Source organism: Malus domestica, chromosome 08, assembly GCF_042453785.1.
Source record: "Malus domestica chromosome 08, GDT2T_hap1".
Classification (NCBI taxonomy): Eukaryota; Viridiplantae; Streptophyta; class Magnoliopsida; order Rosales; family Rosaceae; genus Malus; species Malus domestica.
This window is the reverse complement of record NC_091668.1, coordinates 22,504,566-22,519,831: the sequence shown is the minus strand read 5'-3', so window position 1 is coordinate 22,519,831 and position 15,266 is coordinate 22,504,566. Positions and strand designations below refer to the sequence as shown.

The 15,266-nt window shown below is 36.7% G+C and overlaps 2 long non-coding RNA genes across 2 annotated transcripts; one reads left to right on the top strand and one right to left on the bottom strand.

Moving 5' to 3' along the window:
- Positions 1-1,544: 1,544 nt before the first annotated feature.
- Positions 1,545-10,572, bottom strand: LOC103446582 (uncharacterized). Its single transcript, XR_530894.4, has 2 exons — positions 10,192-10,572; positions 1,545-1,822 (listed from the first exon to the last, which is right to left on the bottom strand). It is a non-coding gene; the product is annotated as an uncharacterized lncRNA (long non-coding RNA).
- A 3,231-nt stretch (positions 10,573-13,803) lies between these two features.
- On the top strand, positions 13,804-14,865 carry LOC139197928 (uncharacterized). Its single transcript, XR_011583327.1, has 2 exons — positions 13,804-14,139; positions 14,221-14,865. It is a non-coding gene; the product is annotated as an uncharacterized lncRNA (long non-coding RNA).
- The last annotated feature ends 401 nt before the right edge of the window (positions 14,866-15,266 follow it).

Here is a 15,266-nt window from a genome sequence, read left to right as displayed (position 1 = left end):
GATATTCTTCCTAGCTCGGATCCTTCTATTTGGCTTAATACTTTGCCTAGTTAAGCCAAAGCAGTGTGGTTTTTGAAATTTAACTAATCTTAGCTGTTTTAGGAGCTTTTCGTTGTAATCTTTTATTTTGGTTTAAGGAAATAAAAAACTTAAGAGATAACATATAAGAAATTCAACTACTTAGTAGTACGGTTTAGTGGTATTCCTCTTCGCTTGTAAGTAAGGTCATAGGTTCGATTTTGGCTAAAAACGAATTTAAACTATATTATTGTTAGCCCATTTTGAGGCTAAGCTCACTCCTCCTTCTTAGTATTGATAATATCGTTTATTCAAAAAAAAAAAAAAAAAAAAAAAGAAAACCATGGCCATTACCTTTTATTTCTCATGAGTAATAGATATATTGTTTTGACTTCTGAATCACACACTTTCTCCTACTACGAAAACTGAGAGAAAAAGGCACAGTAAAATACATATTTTGATAGGCTTTATGCCCTAGACAAGGGATTTTTTATTATACACATGACAGTACATCATGTGTCACTATATAAGTAGTGATATACTTGTGTCAAAAATTTAACAACTTAAAAGATAAAAAATTTCACCATTTATATAATAACACGTGATGATACATATAATCTCTACTATGAGCAATTGGGCATCTCATTATTTAACCTTCTATTTTATGAGTGAGGCATTGTCTTTTCTCCCCCACTTTTTTTACTTTTCAGGCTGATGAAAATGCAATAAAGCTAAAATTAAGAGAATTGTTATTAATAATTTAAAATTCTTATTTTGCACGTTAAATTTTCTATATTTAGAAGAAAAAAATACACTTGTAATGAGTGCTAAATGAGATTTTTGGAGTGTCAATAACAGTTTTCAAAATTAATTGTATAAATATTATTTGCTCAACTCTCACAACCAATAAAATTATATCATTCTTACAAAGTCGTGGATTGTTCGGATAGTTCATCTCCTTCACATCCAAATTGCATTAGGATGTAAGAAAATAAGCAGATAATTGTGCTGCAAAATCCAAGTTAACAGACCAGTAAAATTTCAAACCTATAAGACCATCTCCAACCCTTTGGCTAAAAGCCAAATTTTTTAGCCAGAAAAATTTGGCTTTTAGCCCAGAAACATTTTTTCTGTTTCAACCCTTCTGCCCTAAAATTTAGTCCGGAATTATTAAAGAATAAACTTAGGCTAATTTTTTTCTTAAATCAATTTTAAAAAAAATAAATAAATATGTAGATTATTGTAAATTAATTTTATGAACATTTTAATCTAAAAAAATTTAAATTCCGATAAACATTTGACATTTAGCCCGGGGGGAAAGCTGAGGGGGGGTATTTGGCCCAGAAATAACATTTGGCATTTAACCTAAAATTTTAACATGGGTTGGAGAGTGTTTGGGGGGTAATTTGGGGGGTAATTTGGCTTATAGCCCAGGTTTGGAGATGGTCTAAGAAGAGGTAAATGTGGATATATAGAATATGTTACAAGCATCTGTTACCAATAGAATGAGAGAAAAAACCCTGAGCTTGTTCAATGACTACATATCTTATTTCACTCTCTTCCTTTATAAATACAACAATGCTTTACACCAAAAAAACCAAAGATAGCTAATAAGTTGCCTGCATTAATTAGAAAATATCATTCACAGATCTACTGATGTTGAGGGCACTCGTGGCGGCGAAAGGGTCAGAAGTTCAATGTGGACGGCGAGTTCCCTACCCGGCTGCATTAGATAGTGTGCTGCGTGCATCATTACGCCTCACATCACTGTTTTCGTTTTCCTACTTGCATCTATATGTTTCACCTGTAAAAGAAGAAACAATGAGGAAAAAAAATGAGACAGCCTGCGTGTGAATGTGAAGATTAACTCTATCTCAAACAAATTGGCATTCACTCATTGCTTTGTGATATATCATTTCAAAGCTTAGAAGCTTGAGAAATTTTAGTAATGCATACGAGACCAGAAGATCGATTCCATTTTGTGATACGTCTCAAAGCTCTTAACTGCTAAGGCAAGATGCAGGTTCAAAATTGTTTGTTTCGACAAAGAACCCAACAAACTGTTTATTTTCAGTCATAGTTTCTGTGTGGATTGATCGGATCATATTTATATATATTTTTACTTCGAATTCACTCGTCTTTTCTTAGTTAGTTTCTTTTATTTTTGAGCTATTTACGTTATTTTTGTGTTTATAGGATTTGTTATGCAAAGAAAATAAAAATAGAACAAGTGAAATTTTATGTAATAAATTCGTCAAACTGTCTGTGTAGATCAGCTTTTAAATAAAATTAATTAAAAAAATAATAATAATGATAAATCATGATGATGTTTGAAACATCATCATGATTCATGTTTTGTGGCAGGAAGAAAGGCATAACAATGGAATAAAAATAGGAGGAAAGTGAGAGACTCACGGGGTTGAAAGGCAGAAAAGAAAGAAAACAGAAATAAATAGTGGGAGACAGCTACGGATCCAAGGGAAAAAGGCAGCAAGGCTGCCAGAAAGAAAAGAATAAAAGAAAGCTGCCTTGCAGCACACCAAGGAGAAGAAAAAGGGGGAGCTGCCTTTGGGCAGCTCGCAGAGACGCAAGGGACAGGGTGAGCACAGGGAGCTGCCCTTTTGGGCAGCGTGAGAGTTTTGAGAACCAGCGTGGGAAAGGACAGCAGGCACGGGATTGGAAGGCATGCAGAGGAATATATACGGGACAGCCAAGAGAGGGTCAGAGAAGAAAAAGCTGCCCTTGCAGCCTTGAAAAACAGAAAGCTTGCGCGGACGGGAGGAGAGAGTAGCGCGGATGGGAGGAGGACAGAGACAACGTCAGGTGGACAGAAGCTGCAAGCCTTCTCTCTCTCGGTTAAATCTTTCCAACTTATGTTTTACTTTCGGTTTAATTTTTCCAAACTTCTCTTTTATTTCTGTTTTTAATAATGTGTAATTAAATTTATGTTGGTTAGAGGTTAATTCGAAACCATGATTATATTTGTAATATGAATTGATTACCTTCAGTTGTGATTTATAAGTTGTGAATTCAATTTACTTATCCGTTCGTATAAAAACTGATTTGTGTATGTTGGTTGAGAGTGCACGCTTAATTTACATGCATGAATTTGATGCTAGAATATAAGTGAATTTCACCTAATCGTTATGAACTTATTTTCACAAGTAGTAAAGGTTGCTAGTCACAATCACGTTAAGTAAATTCTTGGCAAGAGTATCATGCTTTTCATAGTTACGAATGCCTCGTCAATGCTTATAGTTTTCACAAAGTTTAATGATCTTTGATTGTATCTCTATTGTGCTTTTCACGTAGGGGACTTTTGAAGAATGTTTTGAATTGTGTATGCGTTTTCCCGTCCAATTCAATAACTTAAGGAAAACTTGAAGATTAAAAAAGTGCTGTTCACGGTTAATCTGGAGTATTGAAATTTACAATTTATTAAAAGAACAACTGGAAATCATTTTGTATGCAAGTATAACATGTGTGGAGAAGAACCCTCTAGCTAGTCCGTCATTTATCATTTCACCTTAATTTCATGTTTTTGTCAATTCTGTAATTTAATTAAGTTTAATTTATTTTTCATCAAAACCAAACACCCATCCATTATTAAATTATATTATTTATTTAGTTTTCTTTATTGTTAGTCTTTTAATTTAATTTCCGTCCATTTCAGTTCCTAGTGTTTAATTTAATTGTTTTCATTATTTTGAGTCATTTTAAGTGTGTTTCGAGTTATTAGAGTTTTTAGCCTAGTTTTGTGTCCTTGAGTCTTGTTTAATATTTTTAAATTAATTTAGAATAGATTAGCAATCCCTCCTAATCCCCGGCCTAGAACGATACCCTACTTACATCTATACTACAATTGTCAACAAGAGGGTTTAATTTGTGTGTTAAGTAATTCACGCATCAAATTTTGGCGCCGTTGCCGGGGATTAGTAACTTTGCTAATCCTTTTATTTTTGTTTTTGTTTATGTTTATATTGGTGTTTGTGTATTTTACTTTTGATATTTGATTTATTTTTCTTTCTTTGATTTTAGGTTCAAATGGAGCCGAGAGAAATTTAAAGGAAAGATGCGTCCGGCTAAAGACGTTAAATCAAGCGCTTCTTGGGAGGCAACCCAAGCATTCAACGAAGGGAGACTTTGGAATCACTAACCCAATCAGCTTTGCATTCTTCCACCCTTATCTTTACTGCTTTCATTTTGTTTTGTTTAGTTAGTTGTGTTATTTGGTTGATTTCTGTGAGTTTGTGTTATTTAGTTTAAGTGTGGGGGAAGATTAACCAAAGTCTCTTTACATTAATTTACATAAAAAAAAAAAAAAAAAAAAAAAAAAAAAAAAAAAATTCAAAAAAAAAAAAAAAAAAGTACAAATATTTTACAATGATGTAAACTAATAGTATTCATTGGTCGGGTGGTGCTTCAGTAGTAGGCGGGGCTTCAGCAGTCGGCGGGGCCACAGAAGGAGGAGGCGGCAGAGGTTGATCAGTTGGAGCTTCACTACGCGGTGCCGCCCCAGAAGACGAAGGCAGATGCGGTTGGAACAAACCCACAAACCTCCGATGATCAAGTAAAATTTGACCATCGGTGTCCTGCATCTGGTCAATCTTCCTCTTCATGCTGGTGGCATAGCTGTGTGCGAGCTTGTGCAATTCCTTATTCTCATGCTTGAGCCCTTTAATCTCTTGCTTGAGACTCTGTATTTCAGCCACCAAGGATTCAACGTGACGGGTTCGGGCATATAGGCGTTGGGCCATGTTGGATACGGAACCCGCACACTGCACACTGAGAGCCAGAGACTCCTTGACCGCCAATTCATCAGACCGCCTTGCGAGCAGTCTGTTATCTCTGGGAGTGACAAGGTTTCGGGCCACCACCGCAGCGGTCATGTCATTTTTCATCATCGAATCCCCCACGGTAAGGGGACCGGTAGGGGATATGAAGGATGGCCGCCATATGTTGTCTGGTGAAGGCGGAGCTGCCTCTTCACCAATGTTCAAGTCAAAACGACGATCAGAAGGGCCAGACATTTTTCAGAGGTGGTAAAGAAAGAAGAGAGTCGGAATGATCAAGATTAAACAAGTGCAAGAAGGGAGTGTTTACAGGAGGGTACTCAAGTGTGTTGTGGAACAAGCTTAACGTCTCTATAAAAAGGAAGAAATCAAAGAGGCGCTCCTCAGAGAAGCGTCCTCTCGCAAATCGAAGAGTCGGGGCTCCGTTCTCAAACGTCTGATTCTTTTCTCAAAAGAGGAGTTTCCTTTCTCAAAAGCCGGATTCTTTTCTCAAAAGAGGCGTTTCATTTCTTAAAGGCTGGGCTTGCTCAGAAACCACGAGCCGAACCCCGGATTTCAAAAGATCAATTTGTCCAGACGTGTCGTCACTTGTCACACGCAAATTGCTTTGCGGAAATCTCGGGCAATTTGTCGAAGCACCAATTCAGAAATCGAAGAGGGAAATTCAACAGTCAAAGACACGCTAGCTTTCTCAAAAGCTGGGCTTCAACCCACGGGAAAATCTTCTTTTCCAGATTTATCCGCACGTGTCACATGCTACCTCTACAATCGACGATGCTCAGAGCTCGAAGCGCCGATTACAGATATCAATGAGGAATCAGCTTTGCGGAAATTACGGGCAGCTTTGTCAGAAAGCGCGTAATTTGTATTCTTCACCCATCCACCGGCTGCCGACAATGAGTGAGAGAACAGTTCCGGTTGTGAAGACAAGTCCTATAAGTTTCTACCTTCGCCTTCCACAGCAAAAGCACACTCTCTCAGCACACCCTCTCAACACCTCTTCATCTCCGAAAATGCATTCCCAAAGAATCCTCTCGAGTCACTCTGTGTTCCTCATTCCTTGGGATACTCCAGCGAACAACCCATTCAAAGCAAAAGTATTTCATATCATAAAGGTTGAAAGCAAGAGTATCTCATATCATGCTTTCTCCATGTCCTTCTCCTTGTCTTTGTTTTCCGACAAGGAGAAAGAGAGCAATCAGCCAGCATTTGGTATCAATCTTCCAATCTGGAGCCAACTGCCTGGAACCCTTTCCTGATTGCTTACCTAGCCTTGCTCTCGAGTACTCATCTTCTTCATCTTATGCTTCCGTTTTGTCTACCACATCTACTTGGGGGACAAGTAAGGGAGGTGAAAATGAGACCTCGAAGCATGTGGAGACAATTCAGCTAGGGACAAGGAGAAAGAAAGCAAGAGGTGGGCACTTGGAAAGATTGAAGAAAGAAATAAGGACCAACACCTTTCCCTCGTGCCTGCCCGTTGTGCAGAAGAAACAAGCAGAGAAGAATGCAGCTTGCACAATCATCCCAGCGGAAGGAGTCCGAACTGAGGAACTAGAGAAGCTGCCACATCTGCTTGGAGAACAAATAAGGAACTGCAACATAACCAAAGAGCAAAGCTTCGCCGTACAATATCATAAAATCATCACTTGCAAGTGAAAAGCTAAGTGTCACCCTGTTCAAGAGGAAAGCTGTGGAAAGTCAACAAGCACGACCAATGATTATTTATTAGTTTTATTCATTATCTTTTATCGTAATTTTCAATTTTTCGTTTGCAATTTTTTTTAATTAATTTTCTTGCGTACTTAACTGAATTTTTCCTTTTCTTTGCAGGAACTTTTGGTTATTTCCACCCTTGAAGTTGATTGCAGAATTTTAGCTTGGGGGTCATCGCTTGATTTTACTGCAAATTAGGGAAGTTTTCAGTCCAATTGCGTTATTTTGTTTCTTATTATTTATTTATTTTATTTTATTTTTTTATTTGCATTATAGTGTTTTCTGACATTGGGGACAATGTCCAGTTTAAGTGTGGGGGTAGAAATCTCCAGAATTTCATTTGTTTCTGTGTTGCTGTTTTTTGTGTTCTTAATTAGTTTTGTTTTCTTTTAAAAAAAAAAAAAAAAAAAAAAAAAAAAAAATTTAAATAAAAAATCGGAAAATTTAAAAATCTAAAAATATTGTCTTGTTTCCCTTATTGTTTTGAATTAGATTTTTGTTAGTTTCCCGACCCAATGATATAATTGGATCAAATTTGAACCATGATCATCAAGAACTTAGTTAACATGTGTTTTGTGAAATTCCTAATTCTCTTGTTAGTTTTGTACATGTTTGATCATCTTTGAAAAACCAAATGCACATAGCCTTGTTAATGTGAAACTAAAGTATGACTTAAAGCTTCATATGTGAATTTAGTGACCATATACATCCTATGTGAGTTTTTGAGCCGATTGAAAGTGTGTGCATTTTTCATACACTCCTATTCTTTCATGTGTGATGAACTTATGTGAGATACATCTCTAGAACTTGCGTAACGATCTTTCGAAATGTTTGTCATCGATTGCATGAACTTGGAAATGATAGAGGCATTAGGTTTACCACTATGGCCCAAAGAACCATGTTTCCCAAAGAAAATTGATATCATTAGATTGCCAATTTGAGCCGTGTATGTTGAGCCTTTTATTTCTTATCACCAGATATGTCTACCCTTATACCTGAAACATTTTTCCTTACCCTTTCCAAGCGAGCAATGTGAGATTGTCTTATGAGAAATGTTTGTAAAGTACTTTGAAGGTGTTTGGCAAAAAAAAATAAGTGTGGGGGTATTTCATGTTTGTATTAAAAAAAAAAAAAAAAAAAAAAAAAAAAAAAAAAAGAAAGAAAAAGAAAGATTGTATACGAAGAAAAGAAAAAAAAAATAATGTTTTTAAAGTTTCAGTTTAAGGGTGTGATTGGAGGTTTCAGAAGAATCGTTGGAAAGATTGAGTTCTTATAAATCTAAACAAAAGAATTGCTTGCAATGTAGCTTGGAACTTGTGTTTTCCTATTCTTTCGTTTCAATAACCCTATCCCTAAGCCTCATTACATCCAATAAAAGTCCTCTTGATTTAAGTTTTGCAATTATGATTGTGGAGATGAGATCTTTATGCAAGCTTATGGTAGAAATTTCACATTTGATTCTTTGAGCAAAACACATTAAAACTAAACACATGTGTGATTCAGTGCATATCCCGTGAGAAGGTCGCTAGTTTGCATATGATGATTTTAAAAATAAAAACTTGAAATTGCATTAGCATGGCTATCTCACACACTACACTTCAAGGATGATTTAAAGATTACTGCTAATATTTGAATAAGGAAGATGAACTTGGATTAGTTCCTTGATGCTAGCTATGGTTCTTGATGATTTGTTTTCTTGAATGAAATTCTATGAGGGTCACATAGAGGGAAGCTAATGTTTTTCTTGTTACTTCTTGTTCTTATTTTCTTTGTTTTGCTCGAGGACTAGCAAAAGTTAAGTGTGGGGGTATTTGATCGGATCATATTTATATATATTTTTACTTCGAATTCACTCGTCTTTTCTTAGTTAGTTTCTTTTATTTTTGAGCTATTTACGTTATTTTTGTGTTTATAGGATTTGTTATGCAAAGAAAATAAAAATAGAACAAGTGAAATTTTATGTAATAAATTCGTCAAACTGTCTGTGTAGATCAGCTTTTAAATAAAATTAATTAAAAAAATAATAATAATGATAAATCATGATGATGTTTGAAACATCATCATGATTCATGTTTTGTGGCAGGAAGAAAGGCATAACAATGGAATAAAAATAGGAGGAAAGTGAGAGACTCACGGGGTTGAAAGGCAGAAAAGAAAGAAAACAGAAATAAATAGTGGGAGACAGCTACGGATCCAAGGGAAAAAGGCAGCAAGGCTGCCAGAAAGAAAAGAATAAAAGAAAGCTGCCTTGCAGCACACCAAGGAGAAGAAAAAGGGGGAGCTGCCTTTGGGCAGCTCGCAGAGACGCAAGGGACAGGGTGAGCACAGGGAGCTGCCCTTTTGGGCAGCGTGAGAGTTTTGAGAACCAGCGTGGGAAAGGACAGCAGGCACGGGATTGGAAGGCATGCAGAGGAATATATACGGGACAGCCAAGAGAGGGTCAGAGAAGAAAAAGCTGCCCTTGCAGCCTTGAAAAACAGAAAGCTTGCGCGGACGGGAGGAGAGAGTAGCGCGGATGGGAGGAGGACAGAGACAACGTCAGGTGGACAGAAGCTGCAAGCCTTCTCTCTCTCGGTTAAATCTTTCCAACTTATGTTTTACTTTCGGTTTAATTTTTCCAAACTTCTCTTTTATTTCTGTTTTTAATAATGTGTAATTAAATTTATGTTGGTTAGAGGTTAATTCGAAACCATGATTATATTTGTAATATGAATTGATTACCTTCAGTTGTGATTTATAAGTTGTGAATTCAATTTACTTATCCGTTCGTATAAAAACTGATTTGTGTATGTTGGTTGAGAGTGCACGCTTAATTTACATGCATGAATTTGATGCTAGAATATAAGTGAATTTCACCTAATCGTTATGAACTTATTTTCACAAGTAGTAAAGGTTGCTAGTCACAATCACGTTAAGTAAATTCTTGGCAAGAGTATCATGCTTTTCATAGTTACGAATGCCTCGTCAATGCTTATAGTTTTCACAAAGTTTAATGATCTTTGATTGTATCTCTATTGTGCTTTTCACGTAGGGGACTTTTGAAGAATGTTTTGAATTGTGTATGCGTTTTCCCGTCCAATTCAATAACTTAAGGAAAACTTGAAGATTAAAAAAGTGCTGTTCACGGTTAATCTGGAGTATTGAAATTTACAATTTATTAAAAGAACAACTGGAAATCATTTTGTATGCAAGTATAACATGTGTGGAGAAGAACCCTCTAGCTAGTCCGTCATTTATCATTTCACCTTAATTTCATGTTTTTGTCAATTCTGTAATTTAATTAAGTTTAATTTATTTTTCATCAAAACCAAACACCCATCCATTATTAAATTATATTATTTATTTAGTTTTCTTTATTGTTAGTCTTTTAATTTAATTTCCGTCCATTTCAGTTCCTAGTGTTTAATTTAATTGTTTTCATTATTTTGAGTCATTTTAAGTGTGTTTCGAGTTATTAGAGTTTTTAGCCTAGTTTTGTGTCCTTGAGTCTTGTTTAATATTTTTAAATTAATTTAGAATAGATTAGCAATCCCTCCTAATCCCCGGCCTAGAACGATACCCTACTTACATCTATACTACAATTGTCAACAAGAGGGTTTAATTTGTGTGTTAAGTAATTCACGCATCATGGATACTGGTGAATCGTTCAAGAATTTTTACCCACTTTGAGATAGCCGTCTCCAATTCATTGTTTGGTGAGACTGAGGATGTCTCTGCAAGTACGAACTTGTTCCAATGTTATTGTCTTCACTGCCAAACTTCTATGAGTAGCTAGAACTTGAGTTGAAGGAGACCAAACTGAAACTACACCTCCATCCCTCTCTCGCCTAGTGCTACTGGAAGATGTTGGATTTTTTGTATCAAGCTAGAGCATTCACAAGATTTCATAAAAGATGCGCAAGATTTGGATAAAAATGGAGAAGAGAAGAATTCTGTGAAAAATGGTCATTGCCAACAAAACCAGAAAGTTGGCCTTTGGCTTTCTTTGTTGATTTCAACGGAGAGAGAGTTTCAAGAGAGAGATTTTCTCTTCTTACAATGCCATGGCTTCCTTAACACCCTTCGACCAACTTATCTGCAGCCATATTGGTTTTTCAAGACAAAACCAAAACACCAACGTGGCCTTCACAAAGCCACACAAGTCCTAATGTAATATTACACAAAAGGACAATTGAAGTTCTTATAATTACAACTTAACATTAATATATATTTAACACTCCCCTTTAATGTGAAGTTGTTGAACTCCCAAGAGTGTTCTCAAGTATAGGAACCTGATCTTTGGCAATGCTTTGGTGAAAATATCAGCAACTTGCTCTTCTGTTCTGTAATATACTAGGTTAACATATTTTTCTTCAATAGTATCTCTGATGCAATGATTCTTCAGTTTGATTTTCTTAGTAGCACCATGATTGACAAGATTCTTGGACATTGCTATCTCAAATTTGTTGTCACAAAGGAGAGGAGTTGGCTCCTTTTACTTCTCACCAATATCATTCATGATTTTCCTCAGCCACATTGCTTGAGTGCTTGCCAAAGTAGCTGATACATATTTAGCTTCCGCAGTCAATAGAGCAACATTGTCTTGCTTCTTTGAAGTCCATGAGAAAACACCAGTACCTAATAAATAAGCATACACCGATGCACTCTTCATGTCATCCATGCTACCTGCCCAATCACTATCACAAAATTCAACTAGTTTCGGCTTAACATTTATCTCATACAGAATGCCAAAATCCAGTGAACCTTGAATATATCTCAGTATTCTTTTTAGTAGTCCCAAGATGAATTTAAATTGGTTTACTTTGAAACCTAGACAACAGTGAACTTGCATACATAATATCTAGTCATGTAGCAGTTAAATACATCAAGCTTCCGACAATGCTCCTGAACTATGAGACATCTACCTCATCACTTCCATCTTCTTTTTGTAGCTTCTCATTAGCCACAAGAGGTGTAGATACAGACTTACATCCTATCATTCCATACTTTTCAAGGAGATTCTTAGCATATTTTTCTTGTGAGATAAAGATGCTTTCATTGGTTTGGCACACACCAATTCCCAAAAAATGATGCAACAAGCCTAAATCACTCATTTCATACGTCTTCATCATATCTCTCTTGAAATTAAAAATCATTTTTATTTTCACAACTTATAGTAAACACCAAATCATCAACATAGATGGAGACAATAAGAAATTTTGAATTACCTTTAGTTTTTGTGTACAAAGTAGCCTCACGCTTGCTCCTTTTAAAGCCATTATTGATGAAGTAAGCATCAATCTCCCCATACCATGCACGGGGTGCTTGCTTCAACCCATAAAGAGCTTTCTTCAATTTGTACAGTTTTATTTCTTCATTTTTTATGACAAAGCCTTCTGGTTGGTCAACATAGACTTCTTATTTCATAACACCATTCAAGAATGCTGACTTGACATCTAGCTGGTGTAAATACCAACCCTTCTGAGCCACCAATGTAGTTAGGATCCGAACAGTCTCAAGTCCTGCCACCGGTGCAAAAGTATCATCGAAACTCCAAGTTTTTGTGAGTAGCTCTTTTCAACTAGCCTTACCTTGTTCTTTTGGATTGAACCATCCAAATTCAACTTTGTCTTGTAAATCCACTTGACACCAATGACATCTTTATCACTAGGCCTATCCACCAATTCCCATGTGGAATTCTTCTTAATCACTGAGATTTCTTCCTCCATAGCTTTTTGCCAAGCTACATCTTACATAGCCTTTTCAAAAATTTCTGATTCAATGACACAAAAATTACAACTTCCATACACATCACTAAGACGTCTCATTCTAATAGAAGTTGAGCTAGGTGTAGACGCTTGTGATTGTGGGGATGAAGGGCTTGCATGTGACTGTGGTGATGAAGAGCTTGCTTCTTGAGGAAGAGATTGTGGTGGAACTTCATTTTCAACTTCAACTTCGTTTTCTTTATCTTTGTTGCTATCATCAACTTGAAGTGAAGAATTTTGGGTGGATTTGTTCTTCTAATCCCAAGATGTTTTTTCATTGAAAACAACATCTCTTGAAATTATAATTTTCTTCTTCAAATCAAAGAGCCTATAACCCTTTGTATGACCACTGTACCCCATAAAGATATATTTCTCGCTATTTTCTTCAAGTTTGTGCATGAGGTTCTTAGGAACATGAGCATAGCAAATCGACCCAAACACCCTTAAATGATTTATAGATGGTTTTTGGTCACTGTATGCTTCAAATGAATTCTTGTCCTTTAAAGCTTTAGTAGGAGACCTATTGATTAGGTAGACAACATTATATACGGCTTCTCCCCAAAATTCATAAGGCATCCCATTCTCAATAACATAGACTTTGCCATGTCAACAATAGTCATGTTCTTCCTCTTAGCTACACCGTTGCGGTGAATAAGCTGCAGTCAGTTGCCTTTCAAGTCTCATATCTTCACAGGATCTTCCAAACTCATTTGAGGTGTACTCAACACCTCTATCATTTATAAGAGTTTTAATTTTCAAACCCTTTTGATTTTCCACCATAGATTTGAACTTCTTAAACACATAGAATACTTTTGATTTATGCCTCAAGAAATAAAGCCATGTCATTCTTGAAAAATCATCTACAAAAATCAGAAAGTATTTGTCACCTCTATGAGTGGTGGTTTTCATTGGTCCACAAACATCCGAGTGAACGAGCTCCAAAGGTTTAGATGCTCTCCATGCTCATTTTCTTGGAAATGAGTCTCGGTGTTGTTTCCTATAGCAAAACCCTCACATGCTTTTTGTGCTTCATATATGGTAGAGAGCCCATATACCATGGCATGTTGTTGAAGATGTTTCAAACTTCGGAAATTGAGAAGTCCGAACCTCCGATGCCATAACCATTGTGACAACTCATCCCTAATTTTACAATTTTATTCATTTTAAAAGAGTGAATTGACGAAAATGCCCTTTGAGGTAAGATTGTTGACTTTCGTTGACCATCATTTCATGACACGTACGAGATACTATTTTACCATATTCTCGAAGTACTAAATGGTATGAACACATAGGCATAAATGGAATCAAAATCGGAGCTACAGTTAAAATTTTACAAACTACGATCTTAAAGGGCGTTTTAGTAATTTTGTGTTTACTGGAGATAATTTAATTTTGTCTTTTTGGCCTTGGGCTGTGTACCACATGGGGCCCACACCCCATACTCCTCCCTCACTCTCGTGTCTTCCAACTCTCTCGAGCGCCTCACTCTTTCTCTCTCTCGGATTCCCTTAACTCTCTCATCCCTCACCTTTCATTTTTTTCAAACTCTCTACCCTCTCTATACAACCCATGTCGAGGACCACCAACACTAGTTATCACTCTATCTCCTCCGACAAGCCTCACTGAACCACCATCTAAACATCACAACCCCGTCATCATTCCCAAAACTTAGAAACAAGAGGATCGGGTTTCCTCATTTCTCCCTTGTTTCCCTCATCTCTGGGATTACAGAAGACCTTGGAGTGGTGGAGTTGCCATTACCTTATCGATCTCATATCACTACCATGCCTCGCATGTTCTCCCTCGAGCTCTGAAATGAACATCGGAGCGATGTTTTCTGGCGAGTTTCCCCATTTTTGACATAGGTAAGCCTCGGGACTTTATCTAATCTTCATTATAGATCGATCAAAACCTAGTTTTGACCCATCTCAACCGTTTTGGTGAAGATTTAAAATGAAGCTGACACGGGGGAAGAAATTCTCTAGATTTCCAGCATGAACCCATGATCATTTGGCCACCTTCAGATCATTTTTTCGACCAACGCCGACGATAACTTAGCCCCACTTTGATATGGACTTGTTCTCCACGTTTCTAGCTTCAATATGGCCTTTGAGTCATAGATTTTGGTTGACTATCGAGTTCAAAATAAGCTATGGAAGTCAAAGTTAAAACTTGCAAACGCAGGCCTTCGCGAGGAAGGCAAGTACGATGGTACTCACAAGCGTGTGGGCTCATGTTAGTTGTTGGCGCATGCGGCTCGTGGCTACAAATGCAGCCACCTTGTGGCGTCACATATGATGGTGCGTGGAGGAACCCAAGGTCCCTTCTTAGGTTTCTCGACGTGTCAAATCCGGATCCGTTGTCCGTTTTCCAAAATTTGACTGTTTTAAAATAGTTCTTTTATTAGCCTTACTGTATACGAAAATGCGTAATTACGTTTGTACGTTATATTTCCGTAAATGGTTTCGTTTCTAGGTGAAACGCATTGCAAGGATATTCAATGCCCGTGAGGTGGGTTTGACCCGACGACATGATCTTTATTAATGAATTTTCTACGTGATTACCATAATTAAATTAACGTTTATAAGGAATGCCTTATTGTTGGGAAATTATGAAATAATCCTACGAGGTGCATAGGTAAGCTTACTATAAGGAGATGCCTTATTTATATTTATGGTAAGGAATGATATTCTATTGACTAGAATTGTTGAATTATTGTGGCATGATCATATTTACATTATCTGCTCATCATTGATGCACCGGTGTTAGTATTCGCCCGAGCCAAGGCCAGTTTTTCACGTGTATGTTCACATCGCAGTGTACGCTCACTTTAGATCCATTGTAGGTGCCAGTTATGCCCTAGATTGCTATAGGCAATTAGGACTCATATGTGACGCACATAGCGCTAGTCTTCATGTGATTGTAGTACTAGAGCATAAATCATTATTACACCTAGTCATGTTCATGTCAGAATACCTCTGCATGAACTCGT